The sequence below is a fragment of the Dasypus novemcinctus genome, chromosome 9 (assembly GCF_030445035.2).
Source record: "Dasypus novemcinctus isolate mDasNov1 chromosome 9, mDasNov1.1.hap2, whole genome shotgun sequence".
NCBI lineage: Eukaryota > Metazoa > Chordata > Mammalia > Cingulata > Dasypodidae > Dasypus > Dasypus novemcinctus.
This window is the reverse complement of record NC_080681.1, coordinates 93,530,761-93,555,315: the sequence shown is the minus strand read 5'-3', so window position 1 is coordinate 93,555,315 and position 24,555 is coordinate 93,530,761. Positions and strand designations below refer to the sequence as shown.

At 41.6% G+C, this 24,555-nt stretch overlaps 1 protein-coding gene and 1 non-coding gene across 2 annotated transcripts in view; both read left to right on the top strand.

Annotated features, from left to right (window-relative positions):
• The first annotated feature begins 783 nt into the window (after positions 1–783).
• LOC111762357 (U6 spliceosomal RNA) lies at positions 784–890 on the top strand. Its single transcript, XR_002795484.1, has one exon. It is a non-coding gene; the product is annotated as a U6 spliceosomal RNA (small nuclear RNA).
• A 21,624-nt stretch (positions 891–22,514) lies between these two features.
• Positions 22,515–24,555, top strand: part of CTPS1 (CTP synthase 1) — a 40,495-nt gene continuing 38,454 nt past the window's right edge. The window contains exon 1 of the mRNA XM_058303802.1: positions 22,515–22,663. The gene's annotated coding sequence lies outside the window, so the exon portion shown is untranslated. The remainder of the gene's footprint in view (positions 22,664–24,555) is intronic.

Below are 24,555 nucleotides of genomic sequence, written 5' to 3'. Positions count from 1 at the left end.
TTCAAGAAATTGGGAATATCTTCGGGATCTTTTTTTTTTTTTTTTTTAAAGATTTATTTATTTTTTAATTTCCCCCCCTCCCCTGGTTGTCTGTTCTTGGTGTCTATTTGCTGCGTCTTGTTTCTTTGTCCGCTTCTGTCGTCGTCAGCGGCACAGGAAGTGTGGGCGTCGCCATTCCTGGGCAGGCTGCTCTTTCTTTTTCACACTGGGCGGCTTTCCTCACAGGCGCACTCCTTGCGCGTGGGGCTCCCCCATGCGGGGGACACCCTTGCGTGGCACGGCACTCCTTGCGCGCATCAGCACTGCGCATGGCCAGCTCCACACGGGTCAAGGAGGCCTGGGGTTTGAAACGCGGACTTCCCATGTGGTAGACGGACGCCCTAACCACTGGGCCAAAGTCCGTTTCCCTATCTTCGGGATCTTGTATTAGGCAATGGATTCTTAAACTTTGCACCAAAACCATGTGCACCAAGAGAAAAAATAGATGAATTGGATTTCATCAAAATTAAAAACTTTTGTGCATCAAAGAATATTCCCAAGTAAGTGAAAAGACAACTTACAGAATGGGAAAAATATTTGTAAATGATATATCTGATAAGAGTTTAATATGCAGGCTACATAAAGAACTACAACTCTGCAGAAAAAAAAAAAGATGAACAACCTAATTAGAAAATGGGCAAAGGACTTGAATAGACATTCCTCTAGAGAAGATATAAAAATGACCAAAAAGCACATGAGAAGGTACTCAACATGTTAGGGAAATACAAATCAAAACCACAGACAGGACTTACTTCAACAGCACATACACTAAAATTGGAACGATACAGAGAAGATTAGCATGGCCCCTGTGCAAGGATGACATGCAAATTTGTGAAGCGTTCCATATTTTTGAATTGCAACACCTACTCTCCAGTTCATTGGACTCACCCAGGACAACTAACAAGGAAGTGAAGATGGACAATGACCATCCCAAGGAACAGAGAGAGTCTACAACTGCAAGCAAGATAATCCCATCCATCTGCCCCATGGGATCTAAGCCCCCTTTCATTAGAGGCAGAGTGGGCATCACCATCCCAGAATCCTCAGGATTAAGGAAAGAACGATGGACTAGAGTAGACTTACAGTTATTCTACTATAGACTTATTGTTATTCTAGCAATGGAAGAACTTTTATCATTGATGTGGAGGCAGTGGCCACCGGAGCTTTGGAGAGGAGGGAGAGGGAAAAATAGGTGTAATATAGGGGCATTTTGGGCACATTGGAATTGTCCTGAATGATGTTGCAATGACAGATACAGGTCATTATATACCTTGTCATAACTTACAAAATTGTGGGGAGGAGAGTTTAAACTATAATGTAATCTATAATCCATGCTTAGTGGCAATGCTCCAACATGTGTTCATCAATTGTAACAAATGTTCCACACTAATGAAGAATGTTGTTCATGTGGGAAAGTGTGGCAGGGATAGGGAGTGGGGGCATATGGAAATCCCCTACATTTTTTATGTAACACTTATGTAATCTAAGTATATATTTTTTAAAGTTTTAAGCATTTTAAAAAAAGAAAATAACAGGAAATTCAAAAGTCAGTATCCATAAATAAAGTTGTTTTTTTAAAAAAACACAGTGAGATACCATTTCATATTCACTAGAATGGCTATTATTTAAAAAATAGAAAACAACAAGTGTTGATTAGGATGGAGGGAAATTGGAATCCTTGTACATTATTGTTGGGAGTGTAAAATGGTACAGCTGCTGTGGAAAACAGTTTGGCAGTTTCTTAGAAAGTTAAGTCTAGAAGTATGAAGCCTAGCAATCTCATTTCTAGGTATGTACCCAAAAGAAGTGAAAGTAGATGGTGATACATGGGAAATATACAACTAATGTAACTTATGTACTACAGTTAACAGTAATATTACAGTATTTTTGCATCAGTGGAAGAGAAGGTACTATATCAATGCTAAGGGCCAGCAATAGGGGGCTATAAGGGGGCATGGGATTTTTCCCTTTGGAGTAATGAAGACGTTCTAAAATTTACTGAGGTGAGGGCAGCACAACTCTGTGATGAAATGGAGAGTCATTGAGTGTATACTTTAGATGGACTGTACAAGACATGGAATCATATAACACAGGGAACCCCACGATGAATGACAGACTGGTCAGAAGTACAAACACGAGACTGTTTGCTCATAAACTATAACAAATTTATAATACCAATACATGATGCTAATAATAGGGTGGTTTATGGGGAAAATACACCAAATGTCAGCTAGGGACTACAGTTAGCAGCCATATTTTGATGATGTTCTTTCATCATCTGTAACAAATGTTCTACCACAATGCAAGGTGTTGGTGATGGGGTGATATATGGGAGCCGTATATGTTATATATGATTTAAATAATGATAATAAATTGAAAGCAGGGACCCAAAGAGACATTTGTACACCAATGTCCATAATAACATTATTCACAATCACCAAAAGGTGGAAGCAAACCAAGTGTTCATCAACAGATAAATGGATAAACAAAATGTGATACATACACATGATGGAATATTATTCAGCCATAAAAAGGAATGTAATTCTGATTCATGCGATAACATGGAAGAATCTTAGAAATGTCATGCTGAAATAAGCCAGAAACAAAAGGACAAATATTGCATGGTTTCACTTACATGAAATAACTAGAATATGTAAATTCAGAGACAGAAAATAAGACTACAGGTTACCAGGAGTGGAGAAATGGGGGGAGGGAGGGGAGGTGCTAATACTTAATGGGAACAGAGTTTTTGTTTGGAGTGATGGAAAAGTTTTGGTGATGGATGGTGATGATTGGAGCATAATATTGGAAATGTAATTAATACCACTGAATTGTATACTTGAAGTTGGTTAATACGGGAAATTTTATGGTGTATATATGTTACTACAATAAATTTTTAAAATAACAATTAAAAATGAAGAGGATCTGGCATGGAAGAGACAGGTACAACTTTAAGGAGCCAAATAAAATGTGAATCTTAAAATTTTTGAAAAAAAGATTTTCAGAGCTTTAATAAGTTTAATAAGTTCTAAGTTTAGCTTTCAAAAGGGCCCTGGGAAAATTAATCTATGGGGTTAGAATTCAGGATAGCGGTTACTCTTGGGGGAGTGGAAGTGGGAAGAGGGGGACTTCTGGGTGCTAGTAATCATCTGTTTCATGGTCTGGTGCTGGTTACACGGACTGGTCACAAGTGTAAAAACTTATCAAGCTGTATATTTATGATTTTTATACTTTTTTATGTATGTTATACTTCAAAAAACATTTACAAAATTTGAATAAAAATGTTTAAAACTGAAAAAAAGAAACTCTTAATGTCTTCCTCCAGAACAACATTGTCCCTAACACATCATTCAATTATCTTTCTAGTTATTTAAACCTATAAACGGATGTTTTTTACATACCCTGTTGAGCTCAGATTAGTTAAATATATGTTGAATACAGGGATTTTTAAAGGTTGAATTAAAAACTCTCACCATGTGCAATAAGAGTCAAAATGCTAATCATATAAACTTATGGGGTTGTTAGGTATCTTATGAATCCCATTTTTTTTTTCACTAAGATTAAAAGGTGCCTTTCAAGTGATTGTGGCACTAATGAAAGGAATCTGAGTCATTACTCTTGGAGACAGAAATATATATTTTAGGTAGATCTTAGATACAGCTGTCTGGAGCCTGGCTTTGGTAAGACACTAGAGAGTGAAGTTGAAATGATAACTATTGTGTTTTATACGCACTACATTACGCACTTGCCAGATGTAAATCTTTCTAAATCTCTCAATCTGCTGACTATCCATCCATTTTGCGTCATTAGATTAGGTTACTAAACTCTGTGGCAGCTGGAGGGATGCTAGATGTCTAGTGGGTGCCCAGAGAATATTGACATCCTGACCCCAGGGCAATCCACAGCGCACAAATCACCTGGGGAAACATTGCCTAGAATCATTTTGAGACCCTTGGATAATTGAGCTGGGTCAGTGTAAGGACGGCTGACATGGTATCTTCCTACCAACTGAAATACAATTATCGGTTTGTTTTGTTGTGTTTTGCAAGAACACCCATTTGTTTTGGTCAGGGGGTAAAGCCAGACTATGAGGAAGTTAAAGGTCACAGGGCAATTTTGTGGTTTTAATTCATTTCATCAAATATTTATTGAGGACTTTAAGTGTGCCAAGCATGGTGCTAAGTACTGTGGACAGAAAGCTCTTCTGCCTCTAGAATTTCCATCTGGAGATTTCAATACAAAGGGCCATAATTTTGTTGGAAGCATGTAGTGGGAGCTTGTCTTGAAGCTCTGTTTGCATAAGCACACAGTTTTTACTTATTAAATAGATTGTATATTTATTTTGGGGGGGAGGCTTTAACTACCTCTTCTTGTAGCTACTGGAGCTGAAAAGAGGCAGTTCCTTCTTTCAGTCTAGAAAGAAGGAAACCCAGACAACCTCAATATGATGCAGTAAATGCTGGGACAGAGAACTAAAGAGAAAGTATGTCAGAGGAGGGGTACATAGCCTACCTGAGAGGAGAGAGGGCTTTTCACAGGTGGGGTTAACTGAAATGTGTCCTGTTAGCCATGTTTTCTAGCCCCAAAGTCAGAACACATGGCACCAAAATATTTATGTTCTCACTTGCCCATTTGTTTGCATGAAAAGTCTTATGGAGATCCAATAACCAAGAATCACATTTAGTTACACAGGTAACACATTACTTTTATTAAAAATAATAAAATTCCAAGAAATCGAAGCTGGTTTCTCCCTCCCACCCCAAAATCTGGGATGTGTGGTGCTGTTAGCTACGGTATTCTTATCAATCTAAGAATTCATTATTATGCACGAGAATGTGCTTTTTTAAAGTGGCTTTTTCTTTATCTTTTACTATACTTTTCTCTTAAATATGTTCTTGGGTACTAATGTATGATTATACCATCCAGTCATATATAATATTAATACATATTATTATATACTCTACATGAGACAGATGTCTCTATCAGATTGTTCTGATATCCTATCATGTTCTCTGCCAAGGACATCAATTAATCCCGAGGTGGATATGGATTTTGTCCTCCAGTAGCTGACTATTGAAAGCCTATGAATTTAACTTGAAGTTCAGATAGTCCCATTCCATTTCTCTTTCAGAGAGCATAATATGGAATTCACTGCCCCTCAAAATCTACCCAGGACTCAGGTTAGAGAATAACTTTTGGGATGTCTGAAGATGCTCTAAAGTTATCCCTGCACAGGCCAAGATATCAGATGACTTCTCCCCTTCTTTGCATCATGTTGGTATCCTATCAGCTCTCTGTAAAATTGCTTTGCCTGAATTGTGCGCTGCGGTGCTGCAATCAGCCTCTATCAAGAGTCATGCTAAGGAGCAGTTCTCTGACCCTCACCTGTATGTCTGCTGGAAGGACATTACTGAGACCATTCATCCTTGCATTACATCCTGTGTCCTCTCCATTAAGGCTTGTAGGAGAAATTGAGTTCTCATTTACGAAGTAGGAATAACCATCCTTTTAATTCATTCAGTAAACATTTACTGAACATTTACTACTAGCCAGGCAATGTGGGAAGTGCTAGGATGCACTCATGAATGAAATAAACCTGGTGGGGAACATAGACATCAAAAACCACTTACCAGGGAGCAGATGTAGCTCACCTCTCAATCTCTCTATGCTTTCCCTGGTGTAATAGCTGCTATTTCTAGCTATTCTTGCTTATTTATTTCCTTGCACAATTATTTATTTATTTATTAAGCAGTTTTATTGAGATATATTCCCATACCATACGATATATCCAAAGTGTATATTCCATGACTTTTAGTATAATCACAATGTTGTGCATTCATCACCAAAAAAAAAAATTAGAACAATTTCGTTGCTCCAAAAAGAAAAATTCCACACCCCTTAGCCACTAATCTAATTTCATTTTTATAAATTGATTTATATTTACATTTTATGTAAATGAAATTGTACAATATGTAGTACTTTGTGTCTGTTTTTTTTCACTTAGCATAGTGGGTTTTTGGGTTTTTTTACCTGATAATATCTTGCAGTTTTAACATATATCGGTTCAGTGTCAAAGAAAGACAATCTTACATATGCAATTTTACCCATATTCATATTTCACGTGCAGTTTTACTATGCTATACAGTCCTATGTTGTATTTTCAGCTTTCCTTTTAGTAATATACATGACCTTATACTTTCCCTTTCAACCACTGTCATACCCATATAAAGTACTGCTAGTTACAAAAATTATGTTGTACTTTCCCCTTTCAATTCATTTCCAAAGATTAACATACATGATTTTTACCAGTTCTGCACAAGTTAACCCTCTGCTTTCCATTCTCTAACCTCATTCTATTTTCTGGTCACCCATATTCAAGTTATTAACTCCATGAGATTACACAATATATTTAGTTCATAGTAGTGCAATCATACAGTATTTGTCCTTTTGTGTCTGACTTGCCTCATTCAATAGAATGTCTTTCAGGTTCATCCATGTTGTCATATGCTTTACGACTTCACTTCTCCCTACAGCTGCATAATATTCATTATGTGTACACACCACAGTTTGTTTATCCATTCATTGGTTGATGGTCACCTGAGTTGTTCCCATCTTTTGGCAATCATGAATAACTCCGCTATGAACATCAGAGTGCAGATGTCTGTTTATGTCACTGGTCTCAGTACTTCTGGGTATATAACCAGTAGTGGTATTGCCAGGTCATGTGGCAAACCTATGTTCAACTTCTTTAGGCACTGCCGAACAGTCCTCCACAGTGGCTGTACCATTCTACATTCCCTCCAACAGTAAATAAGTGTTCTATCTCTCCGCATCTTCTCCAACAATTGTAGTTCTGTCTTTTTAATAGTGGCTATTCGAATGTGAAATATCTTATTGTAGCTTTGATTTGTTTTCCCTAATTGGTAGTGATATTGAACATTTTTTATGTGTTTTTTTACCATTTGTATTTCTTCTTTGGACAAGTTTCTATTCACATCTTGCCCATTTTTAATTGAGTCATTTGTCTTTTTATTGTTGAGTTGTAACATCTCTTTATGTGTCATGGGTAGTAAACCCTTATTGGATATGTGATTTCCAAATATTTCCTCCCATTGAATCGGCTGCCTTTTCACCCTTTTGACACAGTCATTGAGGTGCAAAAGTGTTTAATTTTGAGGAGATCCAATTTATCTATTTTTTTCTTTTGTTGTTTGTGTTTCAGGTGTAAGGTCAAAGAAACCACCACCTACCCCAAGGTCTTTAAGATGTTTCCCTACATGTTCTTTTAGCAATTTTATGATCCTGCTTTTTATATTTAGGGCTTTGATCCATTTTGAGTTGATTCTTTATTTTTTATTATTTATTTATTTATTTTTATTGACTTTGTAATAATATTACATTAAGAATATATATATGAGGTCCCATTCAACCCCTCCCCCCCACCCCACCTCTCCCCCCCCCAGCAACACTCGTTCCCATCATCATGACACATCCATTGCATTTGGTAAGTACATCTTTGGGCACCTCTGTACCTCATGGTCAGTGGTCCACATCATGGCCCATACTCTCCCCCATTCCATCCAGTGGGCCCTGTGAGGATTTACAATGTCCGGTGATTGCCCCTGAAGCACCACCCAGGGCAGCTCCATGTCCCAAAGACGCCTCCACCTCTCATCTCTTCCTGCCTTTCCCCATACCCATCAGCCACCATGTCCACTTTTCCCAATCCAATGTCACCTCTTCTATGTGGATATTTGATTGGTTGTGTCCATTGCACCTCTATGTCAAGAGGAGGCTCAGATTCCACATGGATGCTGGATGCAATCCTCCCACTTTCAGTTGTAATCACTCTAGTCTCCATGGTGTGGTGGTTGTCCTTCTTCAACTCCATCTTAGCTGAGTGTGGTAAGTCCAATAAATCAGATTGTAGGTGCTGGAGTCTGTTGAGGCTCAGGACCTGGCTATCCCATTGTCAGTCCAGAGATTCAAATCCCCTAAATATATCTTAAACCCCAACACTAACTGCACCTCCAGCACATTAGCATGAAAGTCTTATGAAGAGAGATCCCATCTGAGTCCAGATTCATCTCACATAAACACCATTTCCAAAGAGGGGCCATCTGACCTGGTAGTTAACCCCATCGGCCATGACCATAACTCCCATGGGTCTCTTTAGCCCTCAAAGGAACCAATATCTGGGGGTTGTATCTGCTTTATCTGTCTCTCAGACTCTGCTCAGTTGTGCATAAGGGCAATCCTTCTGCCAGCCTCCAGACTCTTTTTTAGAGACTCGTCGCCATATAAACTCATTTCTCCTTTCCATTTCCCCCTTACATTAGGTCAAACAACATTTTAAAGACTTGTTATTTTATGTAGACAGGGATATTCTGCTGATCCGCATTGAACCTTCCGTATAAGGTCATTTTCCAGTTGCATCATCAGTTGGTAGTTGATAGTGGTCCCTCGGTGCCAGGGAGGCTCATCCCCGGGTGTCATGACCCACGCTGGGGGGAAGGCATTGCATTTACATGCTGAGTTGGCTGGGGAGGGGTGGATGGGTAACATTGCCCAAAAGTGGGGGGAGGGAGGGGTAGCATACGAACACAGGAGAGGGTCAGGTGTTGGTGGAGAGTAAAATGCCGAGAAAATCATATCAAAATATAATATAGAGGGTTACCTGTTTAGAACGCTCGGAGGGGAGGGTCTGATGCAGGATGGCCTCCTTGGCAATGTCTAAATGCTCATTCTGCCAGAGTGGGTGACACCATGGGGTAGAAACCCAAGTAGTGAGAGTGGGGGTGGACCCACATCCTGGGGAGGACTAATGCCATCAAATAGAGGGAACTGTATCCCTCGAGAGAAAGGGTGGCTCCCAGGGCATTGGGGCAGTTGAGCAAGTTAGGCGCTGAACACTATTCCATCTATCTCTGGAAGTGGCTCCTTGGGAAACGGAGGTTGGCTGTCACTGTGGGCACCAAGGTGGAAGGGAAAATGGACGTTAAATGTGTGGAACCAAGGTAAAAGGGGGGTAAGAGAGGAGTTTCGTGAGAGTACACAAGGATGGATATAAAACATGTAATATTACACCATAACATATAGGAGATGACAGACTGATAATGTAAACCATAATGTAAAACATAGGATAACTAAGAATGTAAAAAAATGTGTATCCTAAAGTATGCACCACAATGTAAGCACAGATGTCACCTTGTTAGAAAGCTATTGTCTTAGACGCTGTACATCACGTTAAGTAAATATGATGTGAATAGGGTGTAAGGGTATCGCTGTGGAAGGGAAAAGGTTTTGTGGTGGATGTATGGGAGTGCTGTATATTATATACATGCATTGCTGTGGTCTAGGGCTCCTGTGAGGAGAAGCTCAATAAGTAGGGGAAAAAAAAAAAAAAAAGAAAAAGAGTTGATTCTTATATAGGGAGTGACATAGGGGTCCTCTTTCATTCTTTTGCTTATGGATATCCAGATCTTCCAGCACCATTTATTGAAGAGACTGTTTTGCCCATTAAAATGGCTTTGGTAGGTTTTTTGAAAACCAGTTGGCCATGGAGATGAGCACTTTCTTCTGGACTTTCAATTCTGTTCCACCTATTGATGTGTCTATCTTTATCCAATACCATGCTGCTTGCCCACTATACTTTGTAATATTGTTCAAGGAGGCAGTGAAGGTCCTCCCACATCGCTCTTCTTTTTCAGAATGCTTTTGGCTATTTGGGTGCACTTTCCCTTCTAAATAAATTTGATAATTGCCTTTTCTGTTTCTGTAAAGTAGGCTGTTGCAATTTTGATAGGTATTGCCTTGAATCTAAAAATCTGTTTGGGTAGGATTGATATCTTCATGATATTTAGTCTTCCAATCCATGAACATGGAACATCTTTCCATTTGTTCAGGCCTTCATTGATTTCTTTTAGCATTTTCTTGTACTTTTCTGAATATAGATACTGTACTCTGATTAATTTGATTACTATGTATATGAGTCTATTTGCTGTTATTGTAAATGGAATTTTTTTCCTGATCTCCTCCTCAGATTGTTCAATACTAGTGTACAGAGACATTACTGATTTTTGTGTGTTGATCTTGTATCCTGCCACATTTCTGAATTCATTTATTAGCTCAAGTAGCTTTGTAGTAAATATTTGAGACTTTTCTAAATGGAGGAGCATGGTATCTGCAACTAGAGTTTTACTTCCTCTTTTCCTATTTGGATTCCTTTTATTTATTTATTTTTCTTGTCTAATTGCTCTAGATAGAGCTTCTAGCACAATGTTGAATAACAATGGTGACAGTGACCAATCTTGTATTGGTCCCAATCTTGTCAGCAGCAATAGGGAAACTGTGTCTCTTTTTGTTGCGTCATCTTGCTGCATCAGCTCTCTGTGTGTGTGGTGCCATTCCTGGGCAGGCTGCACTATTTTTTTCATGCGGAGTGGCTTTCCTGCATGGCACAGCACTGCACGTGGGCCAGGTCACCATACAGGTCAGGAGGCCTTGGGTTTGAACCGTGGACCTCCCATGTGGTAGGCAGATGCTCTATCCATTGAGCCAAATCCACTTCCCTGGTCCTAATCTTAAAGGGAAAGCTTTCAGCCCTTTTTTTAAAAAATTTATTTTATTTTATTTTTAAAGATTTATTTATTTATTTGTCTCCCCTCCCCCCCCACCCCCCCACCCCCCCACCCCGGGGGCCTGTTTTCTGTGTCTATTTGCTGCGTGTTTTTCTTTTTCCGCTTCTGTTGTTGTCAGCAGCACATTTTGGTTGTGTCATCTTATTGTGTCAGTTCTCCATGTGGGCGGCACCATTCTTAGGCAGGCTGCACTTTCTTTCGCGCTGGGCAGCTCTCCTTGCGCGTGGGGCTCCCCTACGCTGGGGACACCCCTGCACAGCAGGGCACTCCTTGCGCGCATCAGCACTGCGCATGGGCCAGCTCCACACGGGTCAAGGAGGCCCAGGGTTTGAACCGCGGACCTCCCGTGTGGTAGACGGATGCCCTAACTACTGGGCCAAGTCGGTCGCCAGCTTTCAGCCTTTTACCATTGAGTATGATGTTGGTTTTTTTTTTTTTTTTTGTATATGCCCTTTATCACATTGAGGAATTTTCCTTCTATTACTATCTTTCAAAGTATCGAAGTGTTTTTTATCAGGAAAGGATGCTGGATTTTGTTGAATGCCTTTTCTGCATCAATCAAGACAATCATGTGGCTTTTTTCTTTCAATTTGTTAATGTGGTGTATGAAGTTAATTGATTTTCTTATGTTAAACCAGCTTTGTATACCAAGAATAAATCCCACTTGGTCATGTGGTAAAAGTTTTTTGATATGCTGTTGGATTCCATTTGTAAGTATTTTGTTTTGAATTTTTGCATCTATGTTTATTAGAGAGATTGGTCTGTAATTTTCTTTTCTTGTAATGTCTTTTTCTGGCTTTGGTATTAGGGTGATGGTGGCTTCATAAAATTTATTGGGTAATTTTCCCTCCTCTTCAATTATATGGAAGAGTTTAAACAGGATTGGTGTTAATTCTTCTTGAAATGCTTGGTAGAATTCACCTATGAAGCCATCTGGTCCAGAACTTTTCTTTCTTGGGAGATTTTTGGTGACTGAGTCAATCTCTTTAGATATGATTGTTTTGTTAAGGTCTTGTATTTCTTGTAGTGTCAGTGTAGGTTATTTGTGCATTTCTAGGAATTTGTCCATTTCACCCAGGTTGTCTAGTTTGTTGGCATGCAAGGTCTCAATATCCTCTTATGATCCTTTCATTTCTGTGGGGCCAGTTGTAGCTTTGCCCCTTTCATTTCTGACTTTATTTATTTGTGTCTTCTCTCTTTTTTTCTTTGTTAGTCTAACTAAGGGTTTGCCAATTTTATTGGTCTTCTCAAAAAAAAAACAGCTTTTGGTTTTGTTGATTTTCTCTTTTTTTGTTCTCAGTTTCATTTATTTCTGCTCTAATCTTTATTATTTATTTCCTTATGCTTGCTTTGGGAATGGTTTGCGCTTCTTTTTCTAGTTTCTCCAGCTATTCAGTTAGATCTTTGACTTTAGTTTTCTCTCTCTCTTTTTTTAATATAGGCATTTAGGGCTATAAATTTCCCTCAGCTCTGCCTTTGCTGCATCCCATAGGTTTTGATAAATTGTGTTCTCATTTTCATTTGTCTTGATATATTTACTATTTTCATACATACAGTTTCATCTTTGACCCACTGATTGTTAGGAGTGTACTCTTTAGCTTCCACACAATTGTGAAATTTTCCCTTTCTCATCTATTATTGATTTCCACTTTAATTCCATTATGATCTGAGAAGGTGCTTTGTATAATTTTAGTTATTTTATTTTATTTTATTCCTTGAGACCTGCCTTGTGACCTAACATGCAGCCTATCCTGGAGAAAGATCCATGAACAGTTGAGAAGAATGTATACCCATTGATTTTTGATGCAGTATTCTGTATATGTCTGCTAGGACTAACCCATTTATTATATTATTCAAGTTCTCTGTTTCCTTGTTGATCATCTCTCTACTTGTTTTATCTAATTATGTGAGTGGTATGTTGAAGTCTCCAACTATTATTGTAGAGATGTCTATTTCTCTCTTCAGTTTGGCAGAGTTTGCTTCATGTATTTGGCGCACCCTGGTTAGGTGTATAGATATTTATAACTCTTATTTCTTCCTGGTGGATTGGCCCTTTTATTAATATAATGGCCTTCTGTAGCTCTTACAACTTTTTTTCCATTGAAAGTCTGCTTTGTCTGGTATTAGTATATCTACCCCTGCTCTTTTTTGGTTACTGTTTGTGTATCTTTTTCCAACCTTTCACTTTCAGCCTATTTGTATCCCTGGTTCTGAGGTGAGTCTCTTGTAGGCAGCATTTGGATGCCTCTTGTTTTTTTATCTATTCTGACAGCCTATACCTTTTTTTTTTTTTTTTTAGCCAGCTAATTTTTTTTATTGACTTTGTAATAATATTACATTAAAAATATATATATATGCGGTCCCATTCAACCCCACCACCCCCACTCCACCTCTCCCCCCCAGCAACACTCATTCCCATCATCATGACACATCCATTGCATTTGGTAAGTACATCTTTGGGCACCTCTGCACCTCATGGTCAATGGTCCACAGCCTATACCTTTTGATTGGGAGTTTAATCCATTCACATTAATGGTATTGCTATAAATGCACTATTTACTTCCTTTTATTTACCATTTTATTCTTTGGTTTTCCTATTTTATATTTTATTTTTGTCTGCCTTTTTACTCTTTTGGTTACCCATTTTGCTATTCTTGTCTTCTATACTCTCCTCCAAGCCTCTCTTTCCTGTCTTTTTTTTTTTTTTTTAGGAGGTACCAGGGATTGAATCCAGGTCCTTGTACATGGCAAGCAGGCACTCAGCCACACGAGCTACATCCATTTCCCTCTCTCCTTTTTTTTTCAGGTTGTAAGGCTCCCTTTAATATTTCCTGCAAAGGTGGTTTTTGATGAACTCTCTTAGTTTCTGTTTGTTTGTGAATATTTTAAACTTGCCTTCATATGTGAAGGACAATTTTGCTCGAGAAGAATTCTCGACTGGTGGCTTTTCTCTTTCAGTAGTCGAATTGTATCATACCACTGTCTTCTCGCCTCCATGGTTTCTGATGAGAATTCCACACTACGTCTTACTGGGCATCCCTTTTATATGATGGTTTTCTTCTCCCTTGCTGCTCTCAGAATTTTCTCTCTGACTTTTGACATTCTGAGTAGTATGTGTCTTGGAGTAGGCCTACTTGCATTTATTCTGATTGGGGTATACTGTGCTTCTTGGACATGTAAGTTTATTTCTTTCATGAGAGTTGGAAATTTTCAACCATTATTCCTCAAATACTCTTTCTGCCCCTTTTCCTATCTCTTATCCTTCTGGAACTCCCATGACATGTATGTTGTTGTGTTCTATCATCCAACTCCCTTAGCCCCTGCTCAATTTTTTCCCATACTTTCTTTTTCTGTTCTTTTCTCTTTCAATTTCAGCTGTTCTGTCTTCTGTATCATTTATTCATTCTTTTAACATTTCAAGTCTGCTGTTGTATACCTCTAATGTTTGGGTTTTTTTTTTTTTTTCTGTTTTTTTGAGGCACCTGGACTGGGACCTTGTATGTGGGAAGCTGGTGCTCAACCACTGAGCCACATCGGTTCCCTGAGTTGGTTTTCTCATTTGTTTTGCTTGTTGTTCACTTTTCTATTTTTTCAGGAGGCACCGGGAACCGAACTTGGGACCTCCCATGTGGAAGGTGGGAGCTCAACCACTTGAGCTACTTCTACTCCCCCTCTAATTTTTTATCTCACCTATCATGTCTTTCATTCCCACGAGCTCTGTTACTTTTCTATTCAGGTTTTCAAATTCTTCTTTGTGCTCACTCAGTGTCTTCTTTATGTCCTTTATCTCTTTAGCCATATTGTCTTTCAACTCATTAATTTGATTTTGGAAATTTGTGTGCATCTCTTTGATTATTGCCTCAAATCCTGTTTCTTTTCTAAGGCTTTGATAGATTCCTTTTCTTGGGACATTTCTTCCATTTTCTTAGTATGGCTTGTAATTTTTTGCTGATGTCTATGCATCTGGTTAGGATAGTATGTTTACTCACATGTTCAATATCTCTCTCTTTCATAGGGATTTAGTGGTGGGAGGTTGTGTGTTACTGATGTTCTTTAATTCTTGGTTCAACTTGTTCTGGGTCTTTAGGAATGTCCTTGTTAGTTGCTCAGATCTGGGCCCTGTACCCAGTAGTAGGTTGCAGACCCACTTCCAAGGCCTTGTGGAGGGAGGTTTTAAAGGTGGAAAAAGCCTCTCATATACTTTTAATTTCCTCAGATGCACTTCTTTGTTCTGGCAGCAGATGGAGCTTTTTGGCAGCCCTCTCAGTTCAAAGCCTGGTCAAGAGTATATTCACTGCAACAGGGACTGGATCAGTGTCATAGAGGATCCTTCTTGGACACTAAGAGCCTCATACTTCAAACTTTCTTGGAGGTTGTTCTGCAACCTTTGCTGGCAGCCCCTTCTCTTTTCCCAGATAGGAAGTAATTCCACTCCCCTCTGAGTCCTCAACAACCAGTTCCAGTCTGTAGAGAGGGTGACTGAGAGGGCCAGATCTCTTGGATCTCTTTAGTCCTCTTCCAGCTCCCAAGACAAACAATAGTGTGGACCTGCCCAGCCGGGAAGGGCTCCTGGGACACAGCAGACCAAATTACTGGGTCAAAAGTCTTTCTTAGGCTGTGTCCCCCTATCTTCCCTTTCCTGGGGAGGTAGATGCCTGGGGCCCCTTTTGTAGCCACCGGCTCCCAAGGCCTGAGAAATGAAAAGTGTTCTATAGGGTGCAGGAGGATGTCAGCAGTTGCAGCTATAGGTTTTAACTCACAGTTTTGCTGTTGAAATTCTTTCCTTTGCCCCTTTCTCATCTGGGCAGTGTCTAGTCTTCCCCTGGTATCCTCAACTCTAGAAGAGTTTTTTCCAGGTCATTTCTGTTCATCCTCTAGGTATTTTTCTGGGAGAGAAGGAACTCCTGTGTCTTTCTAGTCCACTATCTTCCTGGAAGTGCCATAATTATTATTATAGTTTTTTTTTTTTTTTAGATTTAAAAATAATTTTTTTAAAGATACATAGATCATACAAAATGTTACATTAAAAAATATAAGAGGGGAAGTGGATGTGGCTCAATTTATTGGGTTCCTGTCTACCATATGGGAGGCCCTCGGTTCATGTCCTGGGGCCTCCTTGTGAAGGCAAGCTGGCCTGCGCCCGTGGAGAGCTGACGGCCCATGTGCCTGCGGAGAGCTGATGCAGCAAGAGGACGCAACAGAGACAAGCAGACACAGAGAACACGCAGCGAATGGACACAGAGATCAGACAGCAAGCAAGTGGCAAGAGCAGGGATAAATAAATAAAATAAATCTTAAAAAACATATATTATGTATATACATATTTATAATAGGACCCCATATACCCTCACTCCTCACGCCCGCATTCTTCCCACATCACCAAACTCTTTCGTCAGTGTGGCATATTCATTACATTTGATGGATACATTTTGTAGCACTGCTACCCAGCATGGCTTATAGTTTACATTGTACTTTATACTCTCTCCCAGTCCATTCAGTGGGTTATGGCAGGATATATAATGTCCTGCATTTGTTCCTGCAATATTACTCAGGACAACTCCAAGTCCCGAAAATGCCCCATATCACACCTCTTCTTCCCTCTGCCTGCTCTCAGCAACTCCCATAACCACTGTCTCCACATCAATGATAGTTTCTTCCATTGCTAGAGTCACACTAATTCTATAGTAGAATACCAGTAAGTCCACTCTAATTCATATTTTATTCCTCTATCCTGAGGACCCTTGGATGGCGATGCCCACTCTGCCTCTAACTCGAGAGGAAGCTTAGATGTATGGAATTCTCCTGCTTGCAGTTGTAGACTCTCTTGGTTCCCTGGTGTGGTGGTTGACCATCCCCACCCCGCTGTTAGCTGACCTGGGTAAGTCCAATGAACTGGAGAGTAGGTGTTGTAACTCTGCTGAGGTTCAGGGCCCAGCTGGCACACAGTCAGTTCAGAGATTCAAGTCTCCTGAGCATACAGTGACCCCAGTGTCAACCACAAGTTCAATAAAAAATTATCATAGTTTAGGGAAACGGACTTGGCCCAGTGGTTAGGGCTTCCGTCTACCACATGGGAGGTCTGCAGTTCAAACCCCGGGCCTCCTTGACCCGTGTGGAGCTGGCCCATGCGCAGTGCTGATGCGCGCAAGGAGTGCCCTGCCACGCAGGGGTGTCCCCCGCGTAGGGGAGCCCCACGTGCAAGGAGTGCGCCCCATAAGGAGAGCCGCCCAGCGCGAAAGAAAGTGCAGCCTGCCCAGGAATGGCGCTGCCCACACTTCCCATGCCGTTGATGGCAACAGAAGCCGACGAAGAAAACAAGACGCAGCAAACAGACACAGAGAACAGACAACCGGGGCGGGGCGGGGGAATTAAATAAATAAGTAAATCTTTAAAAAAAATTTTTTTTAAATTATCATAGTTTTGATAAATGGTACCAAAGAAAAGTAGAAAGGTATGGGGGAGGGGGGGGGAGAGTTCCACTGAAGGGTTATTTGAAGAAGTGATATTTTTCCTGAGCAATTGTTGTATGGTTTTCTACTTTTCATGGCTGTCAAAAGTCAAGTTTGTGATTCAACCCAAGAAATGATGTAAGATTTAGGATCTAATTTAACTGCTGGATTTATTCATTCAAGGAACAAATATTTATCAAGTGCTTTGTATGTGCTAGAATTAGCTAGGCACTGGGCATACAACAGTAAAAAAGATATACAGATAGACCCCTGACCTCACAGAGCTTATAGACAAGTAGGGATTTGGACAAGTAAATGAAATATTAAAATACAGTTGAAGAACTATGCTCGAGGAAGTTCAGGGTGCTAATCCCAACTTGGGAAGGGAGATTGTCCAGAAAAGTTGCTTTGGGGAAGTAATGACCAAATTGATATGTGATCTTAGTAAGATAAAGGGGGAGGGGCTATTCCAGCAGAATTCTATGAAAAGATCCATATGTCAGAAAGAGAATAAATGGGATGTTCAAGGAGGTGAAAAAGTTCAATGTGGTATAGCATGGAGTAGGTGATGTGAAGAGAGATGTAAATTAGGTTAGTTTCTGCATGGTCTCATAAATAATGGGGTTTTTGTTTTGCTTTCAGGCATTTTTATTATGGTAGTACATATATATTCACACACATACATTCGCAATTTTAACCACTTTTAAGTGTACAATTCAGTGGCATTAACTACATTAATCACCATCCATATTTATTGAAAACTAAATAAAATTTCATCTTAGAATAAATAGCCACAACCAGGGGAAAAAGACAACAAATTTAAGTCAAGAGTTGCAGTCTCCTTCCTGCCCCCTTTCTCACCCAGATAATCTATTAGAACACCAGAGTAGGGTGATACCATATTAATATGAAAATGAAAATAGCAGCACAGAGAATCTGTGGTGAGGAAACAATTAGTAAGATTTGGTGATGGACAGGAAAGCAACAAAATAAAGTGAACCTTCACGTGTGCTCTCAGGAAAGCATTTGTATTTGTTCAGTCTTGGCTTTGTCATACGTAATCTAGCGATGATAATGACATTTGCATTATAGGGTAGTGGTGATACTTAAACATGCTAGATCTTGGTTGTTAAAAGGTGAACAAGACTCTGCACCTGCTACAGAAACTGAGGCAAAGAAAGGTCAAGTAACCTTACAATCTAGTGAGGAGACAGACAAATAAATAGGTAATTTCAACATACTGTGGTAAATTCCTTAGGGTAAGCGTCAGGTATTTTATGGGACAGGTAGATGGGGTGCTATTCTACCTTATCTTCTCTAGGAACAAAGTCTAAGATGGGATTCTTGTGGAAGTGAATGAGTGATGAAGTGCCCTCAGGTGAAACCTGTATGGGAGTGAGAGAAGCAGGATATGGTAGGGAAGAAGTTAGACAAGACGTGTGTTTAGCACAGGGATAGGCAAGCTTTGCACCTTCAGACAAAACCTGCCCACTGCCTATTTCTGTAAATAATGTTTTAGTGGAACACAGTCACACTTACTTTATTTCCATGTTGTCTGTAGCTACTTTTGCACTACCACATGAAAGTTGAGTAGTTGTGACAGAAACTGTATGTTAGGCTCACAAAGCCTAAAACATTTACAATTTGATCCTTTACAGAAGAGGTTGTTGATGTGGGAGGAGTGGGGGTGTGGGGTGTGGGATATGTGGGAACCTCTTATATTTTTTAACATAACATTTTTTGTGATCTATGTACCTTAAAAAATAGAAAACTTAATAAAAAATTTTGAAAAAGTTTACCGGATCCTGGTTTAGCTGAGCCCATTCTTAGCCTGATCCCATGGGGAACTCTAGAGCCTGGATGGCACTAATGAGCTAAAACAAGGGGTCTGGCCTTTAGCACCCATGTATAGGGCTGACTTTTTGGGTTCTGTGTTTAGAAGGTCCTCTCACTTGGAGCCCAGGGGAGAGGTGCAAGTTGGAAACATAAATTTAGGAGTCCTCTGAATATAATTTTTTTAAAGTTTGGCTGCGGAAATTTAGAGAGTAATTGTAGATAAAGAAGAAATCTTAGAATTGAGCCCTGGAATATGCCAATTGTTAGAGCTCAGAAAGAGGAAAAGGAAGAGGGTCTAGGACAGAAGACTCAGAAAAAGAGTCCATGAAATAGCAGAAAACCGAGAAAGTGGTGTCCCAGAAGTCAACTAAAGAGCATGGTGTGACCAGCTGCAACAAATACTATTAGGGAGTGGTTAGTTTGGGCACCAGCTTTAGGGCCAGTATGGCTGCACCCAGAACCTCACGGGGAATATGGGAGCCCAGCATAGGGGAAAGGAAGAACCCAAACATACAAACACATCCCGAACCACATACAGACAGGTGTATCCACACTGCACATATAGCCATACTGTTATAAAGATAAGGATCTGGGGTTTGTGAACAGACATTAGCAATTAGACTCTAGCTTGATTGGCTATTTACACTATTCATTATGGTTTTCATAAGTGCTTGTTGCTGAAGGGCCTGGGGCCAGAAGAACACCCATGGAGGAGAAAGATCAAGTATGGTAGAGGTTGGGGGTTTAGGTGGGGAAGCCTTCCCTGAAAAAATGACTTTAAAGCTGATACCTGAGTTTTACTGGCAAAGAAAGGCTAGGGAGGGGAGTAAGAACGAGTTAGGCGAAGGAAAAGCCCATGTAAAGGCTCTGAGGCTGAAAAGAGATTAGTACAGCTCAATTGGAAGTCCAGTGTAGCTGAACTGGAGAGAGCTAGAGGAAGAGAGATTATGTAAGCTCATGGAAGAGGTTTGAACACATGACAATTCTTTATTTTTTTTATCAATAGACTTTTTTAGAGCAATTTTAGTTTTACAGAAAATTGAACTGATGGCACAGAGTTCCCAAGTATCCTCTCTCTCCCCTAGTTTCTCTTATTATGAACATCTTACATTAATGTGGTACATTTGTTGATGAACCAATATTGATACATTAATATTAGAGTTCACTGTGTTGCACAGTTCTACGGTTTTGACAAAAGCATAATGTGATGTACCCAACATTAAAATATGGTACAGAATAGTTTGGCTGACCTAAAAATCAATGTTCCACCTATCCCTCCTCTGATTCCCCCAAACCCCGGCAACCACTGGTCTTTTTAGTCTCCATAGTTTTGCCTTTTCCAGGATGTCATATGGGTGGAAACATACAGTATGTGGCCTTTTCAGACTGCCTTCATTCGGTAAACAATATGCATTCCTCCATGTCTTTTTGTGACTTGATAGCTCATTTCTTTTTATCGCTGAATACTATTCCATTGTATGGCTGTACCACAGTTTGCTTATCCACTCACATTTTGAAGAACATCTTGGTTGATTCCAGTTTTGGGAAATTATGAATATAGTTGCTATAAGCATTCATGTGCAAGTTTTTGAGTGCATGGAAGTAATTTTTGACAAGATGAGTTTCAATGGAAATGACTTGAGAAAAGCCTGATGGAAGTGAATTCAAGAGAGGGTGGAAGGGAAGGAATTGGACGGCAAGTACACACGACACTTTCTAAAAAGTATGTTGAAAAGGGGCACAGATAAATGGAGAGGTAGTTGTAAGGATGTAGAGTCAAGAGACGGGTTTGCATCATGTTAGTGGAAATGATCCAGTAGAAAGGGGAAAAGTGATGATGCAGAAGAGGGGTTAAATACTAGAATGATATTCTTTAGTCACGGGGAGGATATGGCACTTGATGCAATGAGGGGAGGTTGATCTCTCTGGGAGCATGGAAGTTTGTCCGTAGAAGCAGCAGAGAATGCAGAGCTTATGTGCACAGATGCAAGCAGGTCAATGGCTGTGGTGGTGGGGGCTCATGGTAGTTCTATTTTCTCAGTGAAATAGGAAACAAGGCCAGCAGCTGAGAGAGAGTGATGCTAGAGATTTGAGGAAGGAAAAGAAAGCATAAGGCTGTCATCCTGAAGAATGGCTGAGTGAATCGTTCATTTTTGTTCTCCTACAGTCTTTGTTATTTTAGCAAATATGTTCTCAGTGTCTATTATGTTCCAGGTGCTTTGATAACCATCAAATGTTTCTTCAAGGGTCATAGAGCATTTTCAAACTCATTTTGAGCATTTCTCTGATTTGAGTGCAGCTTGGGCAGCTTGGCAGGGTAGTAGCAGTGGTGATTCAGGGTTGGAAGGAGCCGGAAGTCTCTCTTTTGGGTGCTGCAGAAGTCTCTTGTCTCTTGGAATCCATTTGCTTGAGTGATTTTCCTGAAACACAATCTGATCCGGCCAACACCCTTGTTTTAAATCTTTTAATGAGGATTTACCAGAACTTGTCAAATTGCTTCTGGGGAAGAAAACAGGAACCCTGGGGTATAAAGATGGTAGACTCATTTTTCATACATACTTTATGTAGTGTTGGAGGTGGGGGCAGCAACCCCATACACGTATTCACTATAGAAAAAACAAAACCACCTCTTCAGATGGCTATGGCTTTCCACTGTCCTTAGGTTTATAATGCACTTGCTGTGCTCTCCAGCCTGATCTCACATCACCTCTCTTCCTTCAGTTGTCTGGACGTAACCTTCCAGTTGAGCTGGGTTAGTCTCTTTTTGGACTCAGCGTCTTTACGCACACTTTTCCTTCTGCCTAACTCATTCTTACTCCCATCTCTCCCTGCTCTTTGCCAGTAAAAGTCAGGTCTCAGCTTTAAAGTCACTTTTCCACTTTTCCCCACCTGAATCCCCAACCCCCACCAGACTTCGTCATCCTGCCTTGCCGTGCCATGGACACTCCCCCGGCCCTTAGCACCAAACAGTTTGGAAAATCGTTATGAATAGCGTAATTAACTGATGAAACTGTATGTCTCTGGGCTCTTTGTCCATCTGAAACACGCAACATTCAGGGCAAAAGTGAGGAAAAGCGAGCCAGACGAGGGAGCCAGAGCAGAGCAGCCTTCTTGGACTTTTCTTTTAGAGGCCGGGGGGACACTGCCGGCGTCCCTAAGGTTCAGGGGGCCCAGCGCGAGAGATAAGTTGTGGGTCGCAGCACCAGGGGCCGCGAATGCTAGCTAGCCTGCAGCCCTGTGGAATGCGGCTGACGAGAACTTTCGGAGGCTGTTGGAAAAGGGGGTGGATTTGCCTGGCGTGAGACGGTCTCATCCCCCTCAAGACAGGAGGCTCGGACCACGGGCTACGACTAAACCTGTGAGGCAGAAGAGCCACGAACTGCCCAATCTCGAACGGCTGTCAGTCTCCAGAGCTTCAGCAGCGCGCTACAGCGAGCTTGGAACAGCTGGCGGGACCAGCCGGAAAGCGGCGTCAGCCCCCGCGCCTGCGCAGTCGGGGCCTTGCGGCCCGAGCACTCCAGGCCCCGCCCCGGAGGCGAGCCCGCCCCCCGCCCTCTGCGTGCGCACCGCCTAGAGCCCGCCTCCGAGAAAGACTGCCGAGCGCGTGCGGCCGGGGTTGTTCACTGGCGGCTCAGGGCTCGTCGCACGCATAGCTCGCTGAGTCCTTTACCTGACGGGAGGATTTGGAGCCGGCGTCAGGTAGGCAGACCCCAGGGATCCCGAGAGAACTGTTTTCCCATGCAGGAATCGGCGGCACGAGCTGAGCCCGGCGCGGGACAGCCCCGCCGCCTCGGTGACAGACACCGCTTCCCACCAATCAGGGGTGAGGTGGCCCGGCGTTTTGCCCAATGGGCTGCGTGCCTAAGGGGAGTGGGGCGGGTGGCCCAGGCCGACGAGGTGCCGGCTCCCGCGCGCGGGGCCGCGTGGCTGTGCGCGGGTGGGGAAAGGGGTCGGAGAGCGAGTGCGGCGGCCAGATGGGCTGCGGGGCCCGGCAGCGCTCGTATTAGTCCGACCTGACCCTGCCGATCAGGTGGCTGGGGTGGCTCGTGGAGGGCCGTGGAGGCGCGGGAGCCCCCTTTTCTCAGTCCTCCCCAGACAGGCGCGGCGGCCGCCTCTCTGCGAACCTCCCTGACTCGCCACTTGGGCCACAAGGCACGGGCTTAGACTCACTGAAATGGGGTTCGGGGTCCGAGACTGGCGCTCCGCGGTGGGGGATGGGTTCGGCGGCCTGGCCGCGGCGCCCTCCGGCTCTTCCGTGTGCGCCTGACTCCCGTGATGCCTTCGAGCTTGCCGGGCCCAATGCCCCCCACCCCCCATCCCCACCCCGTGCTGTCCCCTGCACCCCCAAGCTGTCTTCCTCCCGGCTGTGGAGGATGAGGATGCTGGATTCTAAAGAAGTCACTTATGTTTGCGTGGCATGCTTACGTCCACACTCATAATTTTGAATCCTCCGCAGTTCTGTGGTACAGCCGATGCGGAGATTAGCACCCCCATTTTATAGATGAGAAAATCCAGGTTTCTGGCACCTTTTAAATTACTTGACTGGGGTCTCAGTACCAAAGTGGTGGAGCTGGAACTTGACCTCCCAACATTTAAAAAAAAAAAAAAACACCTCAATATCTGCAGTGAGGGCTTTTGTTTTGGGATTTGTTTTCATCTTTGTTGAATACATCACGGTTTGTGTTGTTTTGTGCTTGAAACTCTTGTTGGCTCCTTATCACCTTCAGAATAAAGTTCAAGAGTTAGACATTCGAGTATCCACATGATTTGGCTCCTTGCCTATCTTTCCAACTTATTTTCCACTATTACCCCCAATTGGTCCTACTTCTGTTTTCTGTAGCTGCCCCTCAACTTGCAACTCACACTGTTTCCTTTCCCATGATTTAAGTCCCTCAGTCTTTTAAGGATCATTGTATGTCTCAAATCCACAAAGCAGGAGCAGTCTCTGATCCTCCACAACCCTGAGCTGGGCTTCTCTCACTTCCCTCTGATGGGCCATGACATTTTACCTAGGTTTTGGCACTGAATGCTTTCTACTCTCCCTTCTCTTTTATACTCTTCACATGTTGTCTGCTTCCTGCCACCACTGAATTACTCCTTTATTTGTAAATGTTTCCTCTCTAACTGGACTGCCTGCAACTTGAGATACTGAGATATGGGCCCAAATTGGAATTCTTTTTGTGGTCCCCAGAGTGCACAGTAGCTCACACATAGTAGGGAGTCAGTAAATGTGAGTGAATGAGTCTTCTCAGCCTCCCACCTGATCTTTGTATACATGGTACTGTTTATTGCCAGGCACTATGGAAAACTGCAAGAATCTCTTAAAAGAGAAGTGTATCCTCTTAAAGTAAAATTGGGGCAAATCAAATACAGATGGATAAGATGAGTTCTCTGTAGAAGTAACCCACTCTGTAGAAAAGGTGGCTGTGGAATTTCTAGAAATATCCAAAATTTTATCAGTGAGATTAAGGGATGTGTCTGGTTAGGACATAGCTAAAATGTAGCCAGTCTGATATTCATGTGTCAATAAGGGACCTTTCAATTGTGAAGTGACAGAGTAGATTTTCTCCCAAATAATAGGGACCTAAAGG